We start from the raw sequence: 9,296 nt of genomic DNA, 5'->3' as shown, positions 1-9,296 counted from the left end.
TCAACTGATGGGCACTGGGAGGGATGAGGAATTCTTTGAGACATTCAGAAAATCTGGACAGGCCAAAGTCTAAGCCTGTATCTAATCAGGTAAATTTTAATACAAGTAACAGTATAGTTATCAATTCTTAATCCCAAAAAGTAAACTACAAAAGATAAAATGGGAAAAATATGACTTAACTGCCATCTGTCTGGATAGAGACTTTGGGCTTGGCTAAAAGCTTACTTGTGAATAAGAAGTAGAATGTCCTGCCTAAAAGCTAATTCTATCTGAAGTCACATTAGACAAAGAATCTTGAGATTTGGCCAAAAATCTTTTATTTCGGCACCTGGGCGGCTCAGTTGTTAAGCGTCTGCCTTTGGCTCAGGTCATAATCCCAGGGTCCTGGGATTGAGTCCCTCATCTGGCTCCCTGCTCAGCAGGGAGTCTGCTTCTCTGTCTCCCTTTACCCCTCCCCCTGCTCATGCTCTCTATTTCTTTCTCTCTCTCTCTCTTTCAAATAAATAATCTTTAAAAGAAATCTATTTGTCCTGGGCTTTGGGCCTAAGCTTTTGGAATGTGTGCTTCAATATTATTTTCATCATCCTTTGACTTTAGCATGGTAAGTATTTATGTGTTTATACAGGTTATTATTTTTTTAAAGGTTTTATTTATTTATTAGAGACATACAAGTGGGGGGAGGGGCAGAGGGAGAAGCAGACTCCCGCTGAACAGGGAGCCTGATGCAGGACTTGATCCCTGGACTCTGGGATCCATCACCTGAGCTGAAGGCAGATGCCCAACTGACGAGCCACCCAGGTGCCCCTATAAAGGTTATTCTTATAGTTAATCAGTCAATAGTATCACTGATAAGAGCAAAGTATGTAGTTTGGATTGGCTTTTATTATATGAATATTCAATTTCAGATACAGGCAGGTATTCTAGATACAATCAGAGTGAAAAATCTCTATATTTGTTAAAATTCTACGTAAGTATAAATGTGTACTAATTACTGGTAAGTAAAATGCTGTAATAATTGCTGGTTGTGAAAGGTTTATTTTATGTTCAAAACTAATTAAAAATCAATTCAAAATTAATAAAAATCATTAAGAAGTTTCAAGTAGATAAATAACTTGACAGTAACTACAAATACAGAGAATGTGTTAGCTAGATAACTTAGGAAGAACAATAAATTTTTTTTAGTCAACAAATGTTTATAAAAATTTAAACAATATAAGGAAGCACAAATAGAGGTTACATCACATTATAACTCTGTTCTTTGTGGAAGTGTTTGGTATATAACCAGTGTTTATAATTTAAAACCAGAGTTTAATTCTTACCTAATTCCATTTAGGACATGGATCTTGTTCATCCCCGTACATCACCTGAATTTGACTCTGTGTCTGTAGAAAAGTCTTACCAGCTGACAGTGCTGGGAAATTATTGTTTCTATACTACAATGTTAAACTTTACAATTTTAGCACTAATATTTTACATAATAATGTTAAAATAATTAACTTTTGGCATAAAATTGGAGGTTTATTTGTGTATTCTAGAAGTTTATTCTTTGGTAGTGATATTTGTCAGCAACCTTGGCTTCAACGAAAATTTTAGTTCTCAGCTCTTTGGCATTTGGCTGAGGTGTATATTCAGTGCACCTCCAGTGAGGACATCATAGGATATGAAAATAGGAGGAACAGCAAAATTAATTCCAGCTGATGGCATTAGGGAAGTTTGAGTGAGAAAAGAGGCATTTGAGATGGACAATGAAACATGCGAACGTTTCCGACAGAGGTAGGTGATAGGTAAGAACATTTCAAGCTTAAGAGTTTGCTTGGAAAAAAAAAAAAGAGTTTGCTTGAATCCTTTCTGTAAAATTGTATGGTGTTTGTCTTCTCTGATTCCTACCTCCCACTTTAACCAACTCCAAGCTCCCGGAATGAAATCCTTACCTTTCAGTTTCAAGTTTATGTCTTCAGCTTAAGTTTTCTTAGCTCTCCTATAAAATACATGTTTAAAAAAGTACATAATATTTATGTACTTTTATCTTCTCCAGTACACTGGTTTGTATGTACATAAATATGTATATTTATATGTACAGATGTACATATTAAATATGTATAATATTTATGTACTTATTGTCAAGGACGTTATTTGGTGAAGGAACCCCTCACGCTGCTGGCATTGATTTGCATATGCTGACTCAGTGTGACATGCTTTATGAGTTACTCTGGCTGGAAGTTTAAAGATAACAGTAATTAGGGCTTACAGTATTAAGTAGAGTTAAGAGTCATTTTATCAATCACATTCACTCTAACCAAACCCCGAATACTCATCGAAACCCTACTCTGTCCCTTATTCAAATATTTTACTTAACGGTCTCAGATTTGTTCTAGGCAGTATCCTGAACATAGTGTTTTCCATTATCCAAGGTGGGATTACATGTCGGCACCTGTGTCTACCTAAGGTGCTGACCCATGTGACTTCTCATTCTACGACCCAGGCAGATGGGCCAGCCTCCATTTGGGATGTGTCATACTCCTCCTGGAGAGAGAGAGAGAGAGCTCACACAGAGGGAGAGAGAGAGGGAGAAGCAGGCTCCCCACCAAGCAGGGAACCCGATGCGGGGCTCGATTCCAGGACCCTGATCATGACCTGAGCTGAAGGCAGATGCTTCACCGACTGAGCCACCCGGGTGCCCCAGAAACACCAAGGACTCTTAAAGCTTCCACTCCGAGCTGTCCTGTTGCCCCTTCCACTCACATCTCATTGGCCCAAATAAGGTCCATGTTTATAAACGCTGAGATCACAGTATGACAGCATCTGTGTGAAGAAAGAAGGAAAAACACATTACCAGATCATAGCTGAGCCTGAAAAGGTCTACAGGAAGGCACTGTAAGTCACATGGCAGTGGGTAGGGCTGTTCTGACCTGTAGAGGAGAGCAAATATTTGGGGAAAGTATCTCAATCTTCCACAGGCCTTCAGTGGATGTATCTTTTCACTTATTTATATCAATCTAATTTTTAGGTTTTTCCTTTTTTTCTCTCTTCAAGAATGTATTTTGCTAATTGTAAGCCAATAATGGCAACCCATAAAACATATTCTTTTTAAAAGAGAGCTCTGTCTCCATTTCAGGCTGAGCTTCACTGTGTCTCGTCCTGTGGAGCCAGCCCTCTCACAGCTGGTGTTTATATCTGCATAAGGTTACTGGCTGGCATTTACAGGCAAACCTCTTGCTCTGTGTCCTAAATTGAGAAGAGGAAGGGGAGGGAAGTAGTCAATATTCATGTATTTACAAATATTTACTGAATCTCCAGCCAGTGTCAGGCACTGTTGCAGATGCTAAGGATAGAGGGGTAGACAACACAAAGTCCTCCGTGAGCTTACACTGAGTATACAAGCAAGATGATATTAGGTAGTGACAAGTGCTATGAAGACAGTAAGGAAAGGGGAGAAAGGCAAGGTAAGGTGACCAGAGGAGGTGACACTTGAGCAGAACCTTCATTAAAATGATGATATGAGCCATGACTATTTGGGAGGAAAACCATTCTCCTGTGTAGTGCAAAGATCTTGAGGTGGGAATATACTAGGCAGTATGGAGAAACCTCAAGGAAACCAGTGTACTGTGGTAGGAAATTAAAAAGTCACACAAGAACGTGTAGGGGTGGAAACTTGGGGTTTTATTTGACATGTGTTGGGAGGCCATGAGTGATTTAGAGCAGGAAGGTGACATGATCTCATTTGTTTTTAAATCAGAAACTGCTAGTATAGAGAATAAATCATAGCAGAAGTGGAAGCAGTTAGGAAGGTTCTATTTTTTACAGTTTTACTCAATATTAGGATATTATTAACACTTCTGGTCCCATGTGTAGTATTTTTAATTTATTTTTTAAAGATTTATTTATTTTAGAGAGAGCATGAGGCGGGGAGGGGCAGAGGGAGAGAGAGAAACTTTAGCAGACTGTGTGGTCAGCGTGGAGCACCACTCAGGATCTCACGACCCTGAGATCAAGACCTGAGCCAAAACCAAGACTCAGCCATTTAACTGACTGTGCCACCCAGGTATCCCCCCCCCACCGTGTGTAATATTTAAATCACATGGGTTTCGGAGATTCATGTCTGCAAGACTCATGGTTATAATACATTAATATTTGTCTGAGGAAAGGGGGACAAACCCAGCACCAAATCACATTATTTTAGAAAAAGCAACTAAAAAAAGATTTAGACATTCGTTAGGAAAAATTTAAAATAAACAGCTTAGCTAAAAGAGAAAATACAAGGTCACCTGGGTGGCTCAGTTGGTTAAGCGTCCAACTCTTGATTTCAGCTCAGGTCACGATCTCAGGCTTATGAGTTCCAGCCGTAGCACGCTCAGCTCAGCATGGAGCCTGCTTGAGATTCTCTCTCTCTCTCCCTCTGCACCCCCCCCCAAGCACACACATTCTCTCTCTCTAAAAAAAAAAAAAAAAAAAAAAAAAAAGAGAGAGAGAGAGAATACATTGAAGGTATTCTTAACACCCCATATTGGAAGATCAGGGAGGAAGCCTGTCATAGATTATCAGACACTGAATTAAAAGCCCTTTAGTCCTAAAACAATAAACAAAACCTGGATGGCTGTGGTCCTCTGCTTTGCTTGTTCAGGAACTCCATTTTGTCAGTTTTTCCAGGAGTGATGCCCCACAGGTGTCACAGGAATTTATAAGACACTTGCTGGTAAGCCAAAATACCTGTATATTAATTAATAATGAAATATAGAGCTATCAAAGGAATCCAGATCAAATGAATCTCTCATCCAGTCAGAGTACAATGTCTCTGGACTGTGTTAGAGAATTTTTTTCATGTACAGTGGACACGGTCACAGATTATCTTACTTTTAAGAATTTGATGAGATTTAGAAGACCCATCAGTCTGATCAACAGTGGAAAGCATGCTATTGACTCAGGATACCCGTGCTTTAATTTCTGGATCTCCAATTATGGTTGTGTGACCTTGCGCAAATCACTTAAATTTTCTGGGTCTTAGTTTCCTCATCTGTAGATATGGAAGATACGAGTATATTCTTTGTAGGGTTATTTTGAGGATTGGATGAAATATTATAAACGAAGTGCTGGTACAGTGCGTGGTGTGGATTAAGTACTCAATATTAGTTGAACCTGAATTCTGTAGGAAGTTGCTCTCAGAAAGCTGCTATCTCCAAGAATACTGGAAATCGGTAAACACTAAAATGCTATAGAAAATTAGATGCAGTGGCTACTAGATTTAATGTTGATGGTCTTCTAAGAGTACTTGCAACCTAGAAGGGTTTTTTCCTTAAAAACTCCAACTCATCAGTGATTTTCATTTCAGGGATTAATGGGTACTAGTTGCATGAAATTCCAGGGTGTTTACTTTACCTAGGGTGCTTCCTGCTCTGAAGGGAAGATGTAAATGACAGGAGAGGTTTAACTATTATCGGTTTCCACAGTAGAAGTAGCTGGAATGTACCTCAAGCAGGCATTTCGTCCTCTTCCTGGTTGCATTCTTCAAATAAGGTGTATCAAAGCTGAGCATGACACCTGGGAATGGTGTAGTCATGAAGAGCAGGCCAGAAAAATTAGCAATGAGTGACTAAGGCAATGAATGGAAGGCCATTGCGGTTCCCTCTCCACAGAGCCCTGCAGAAAAGGCAGACAATCTCATAGGCCACTGTAGAAGTGCCCTTTCAGGTGTTCCCACTCTCCTTGTCTTCCCGTCCAGGCTAGCCATCTGTCCCAGTCCCCTCCTTTGAGTAGCACTTCTGTTTTTTTCTCCCACTCATATTCACTCAGCTTCACCACCTGGTGTGGAGCTTGAAGCTGTAACGGGAAGATGGTTTGGGGCCAAAACTGGGAATATAGGGGCTATCGCTGCGACATCATCCCTGGTTGCATGCCCAAGGAAATCAGTAGGGTCACTACGCCCTTGAGATGACATCTGCCTGATTTATGCCCATTTTGTGCCTTTGCCTTTGTTTACTTTTCTATCACTTTTTCACGACGAGTTTAAGGGCTCAATGTTATGTCCTTGCATTAGCAAGCAAGGGTACAGTACAAGCCCTGCCTTGTGTACCTCTTTAGTAAAAGTCAAAGTAAAGAGGAAATCTATACCAAAGAGCCTCGAGTTGCTGTTTATAGCTCACAAAGGGTCGAGGGTAGATATTTCCACTAGTAAAGATCTCCCCGGCTGGAGTAAGGCTAACTATCCGTAGCCGCTTTCAACATCCTGCAGATTGCAAAGCCCGTGGTGCCGCCCTCCGACTGGAACTACAACTCCCAGGATGCGCCCGCGACATGTGAGTGCGCACGCGCGGCCGTGGCGGAGGGGGAACGAGCCGCACCGACAGAGCGGTCGGGTTGGGGCAGCCGCGGGCGAGTGGTTCGGACAACTCCCAAGGAGGCAGACGCAGGCAGAAGGGCGGGTGCTGGGAACCGAGGGACAGGCAATCTCTGCGGGTCTGTGAAGAAGGTCGGCGGCCTCAGCGGGTCCCAGTCAGGTAAGCCGAGCCTGGTACTCTCCAGGAAGTCCGTCTGCGGGCGCAGGCAGGGAGTCGCACCGGCCATGGTGGCTGAGGAGGGAGAGGTTGCTGCCTTCCAGCTGCCGGCCCCGGTCTCCTAACCTACCAGTGTCTCTCGGGGAGCGGGGAGACATTGGGGATTGCTTGCGGGGGGGCAGACGGGCCCGGGTGGTCGCTGTGGGACGCGCTGGGCGTCGCCCACGGTGGAGGCGCGCGAACCCCCGGTTGCTGATGAATCACTCGGGGGCCCGGCCTCCCCGAGTTCGGGACCGGCCCCTTCCCCTCCCGCCGAAGCCCGCGCCTGCCGAAGCTGGGCGAGCTCGCCGTGCCTATCCGCCCCTTCCACTCCACCGAGGCGTGGTGGGGGGGCGATCCTCTTAAAAAAGTTTTCTCACCAAGACTCCTTCAAACGCTTCTGCTAGTTGAGAGAAGAAAAGGGGAAAAAACCCCAACACCTTAGGTCACCCTTTTGTAGGCGGGGAGGGGGGATTAAAATCTGGTTTGTCTTGGATTTGCCGTTTTTGATCTATATCCTCTGCCTTAAAATAAATTCCTGGCTCCTGTGCAGCACAGCTGTATCCAGCTGTGAAGTTTGTGTGTTGATTTGCTTTGAGGACGTGACTGGGTCGTTGTATTTTTGCTCGTGAAGTTGGTGTGTTTCCTCTGCAAGCCTGCAATCTAATTACAAACAAATGGAAAACAGCCGCTTTTTTTTTCTTTTTCTTTTTTTAATGTTTAGTTAAGAATCGCATTTCCAACTTGCCCTTGGCTTCTCTTAAAACCAAAAGTCGTCTGGTAATGAACACTGCAGTAAAATTTATCCCAGGAGGTCATACTTGAACAGGAAATAAGCCTGTGGAGATTTAAGTTAGTTATGTGCGGTCTCCCTTGGTTTGTAACATTTCCATGCAGCTCATGTTTCTTTTTCTGAGAATGCTTCAGATTAATTTTTTGGTAGATTAGGTTGATTAATTAATTGGTCTGTCAAAAAAACGTATTAGGCTTAGAAAAATAGTTTTGTCCAGCCTCATTTCCTTTTGCTACTCTTTTCCTTCTAGTCCTTGGCATCTTTTACCCTACCGCTTCTTTCAGAGTCCGAAGTCATTATATTTAAAATCTCCTTTCTAACTCATTTCTAGGAAAGAAACAAAAAGAGAATTAAAATGCGAGACCCGTATAGTCTAACTCTTTCAGCTTACTTTCCATCTGGTGAGGATTTCTAGTTTGCTCATCTTTATTTTTTTAAGTATTCTCTGCACCTCACCTGGGGCTCAAATTCACAACCCGGAGATCAAGAATGGCGCGCTCTACTCAGCCAGCCGGGTGCCCAGAGTTTGTTACTAGGGACACCTGGGTGACTCGGTTAAGCATCTGCCTTCAGCTAAAGTCATTGCCCCTGGGTTCTGGGATTGAGCCCCCACTTGGGCTCCCTACTCGCGGGGAGCCTGCTTCTCTCTCTGCCCCTCCCCCTGCTCATGCTCTCCCTCTCTCTCTCAAATCTTTTTGAAAAATTTTTTTAAAATTGTGGTTATTAGACCAGATGACCCCAAGATTATTCTAGCCCTAAATATCTCTGATTTTTAATATTCACTTTTTTTATTCATTCGGGAAACATTGGCCACATTTGTCATTCCAAGCCCTGCGGTAAGCCTGAAGGAACAAAAATGATTTCCTGAGGATGTTAGTGTCCCAGTGCTCAATTTCTTTTAATCATTTTTTTATGACTAATTCTAAAGTTTTGTGGTCTACTCTCCAGGCCAGATTATTCTGCAGTTAATAACTTCACCTGAAGTTAAATACATGAAGTTAAATACGTGCAGGTCACATCCCATTACAATGATCAGTTTCACTCTAATCAGATTTTTCTCAGCTACTGGCCCATTTAAATAAAACACAGGTTCAGTACAACAGAAAGGACTTGAAGGGTGTAGGGTGGTGCTTTTCAGACTAACCCAGGATCTTGTAAGTTTGAAGAAGGTCCCTAGAATCTGCATGTCACATAGGAATGCTGTAGTCTTTCATACTTTAAATATCAAGGGATGAGAGATGTTTGAAGGTGTTTATAATGACCAGTGCTGATTGCTGTGATATTAGATACGTAGCAATGGCTTTTCCCAACTCTCAATTTTTAAAAAGTCCTGTTCATTCTAGTAAAATAATTGCCATCACAGATTTTTTCTGTTCTTTCTCCTTTTTGTCTCCTCCCTCCTTTCTCTTTGCTTTGTTCTCTCATTTTTTTTCCTCTCATCTTCTTCCACCTTCAACTGTTTTCATTCCTGTTAATTCAGTGATTCACTAGTTCAACAAGTATGTGTTTTGCCCCATCCTGTACAAGGTACTATCTTAGGCTTATGGTGAATACAGACGTATAAAACATGGTTTTTGTTTGGGGGCTTACTCGCTCTGATATTAGGCACCATGTACTTGTTAACAGCTTCAAGCACTACTGTAAGAGCCATGTGTAGAGAATAAAAGCTTGCAGTAGGTATTCAGGAGAGATCTTTTACAGTTGTGGGGTGGGAAACAGTGGAATCATCTTTTTTCCCCCACTCACTGGTCATCACTGTCCCCCCAACACCCCACCCCCGACCTCCAGGCTGTACTCTCTATACTGTTTTGAGTATGTGACCAGTCTGCATAGAATACAGTACAGTTTTGTAAATTTATTTATTTGGAACCTGGGGTGAGCTGGCTACGTGAAAATCAATTAGCAGTATCATAGGGAGAGTGAGAGGCAGTAGGGATAAAAATATACCGGGTTAGAGACCAAAAGAGGGAGAGGAA

General features: G+C 42.3%; 1 protein-coding gene across 2 annotated transcripts in view; it reads left to right on the top strand.

Moving 5' to 3' along the window:
• Nucleotides 1–6,297: 6,297 nt before the first annotated feature.
• TMOD3 (tropomodulin 3) overlaps nt 6,298–9,296 on the top strand; it is an 82,130-nt gene continuing 79,131 nt past the window's right edge. The window contains exon 1 of one of the 2 annotated variants that reach the window (XM_011226473.3): nt 6,298–6,491. The gene's annotated coding sequence lies outside the window, so the exon portion shown is untranslated. The remainder of the gene's footprint in view (nt 6,492–9,296) is intronic. The other variant, XM_011226474.3, reaches the window with a different exon arrangement.

Source organism: Ailuropoda melanoleuca, chromosome 5 (genome assembly GCF_002007445.2).
Source record: "Ailuropoda melanoleuca isolate Jingjing chromosome 5, ASM200744v2, whole genome shotgun sequence".
In the NCBI taxonomy this organism is placed as follows: domain Eukaryota; kingdom Metazoa; phylum Chordata; class Mammalia; order Carnivora; family Ursidae; genus Ailuropoda; species Ailuropoda melanoleuca.
The sequence above is the reverse complement of the archived record's forward strand: the minus strand, read 5'-3'. Positions and strand labels throughout refer to the sequence as shown.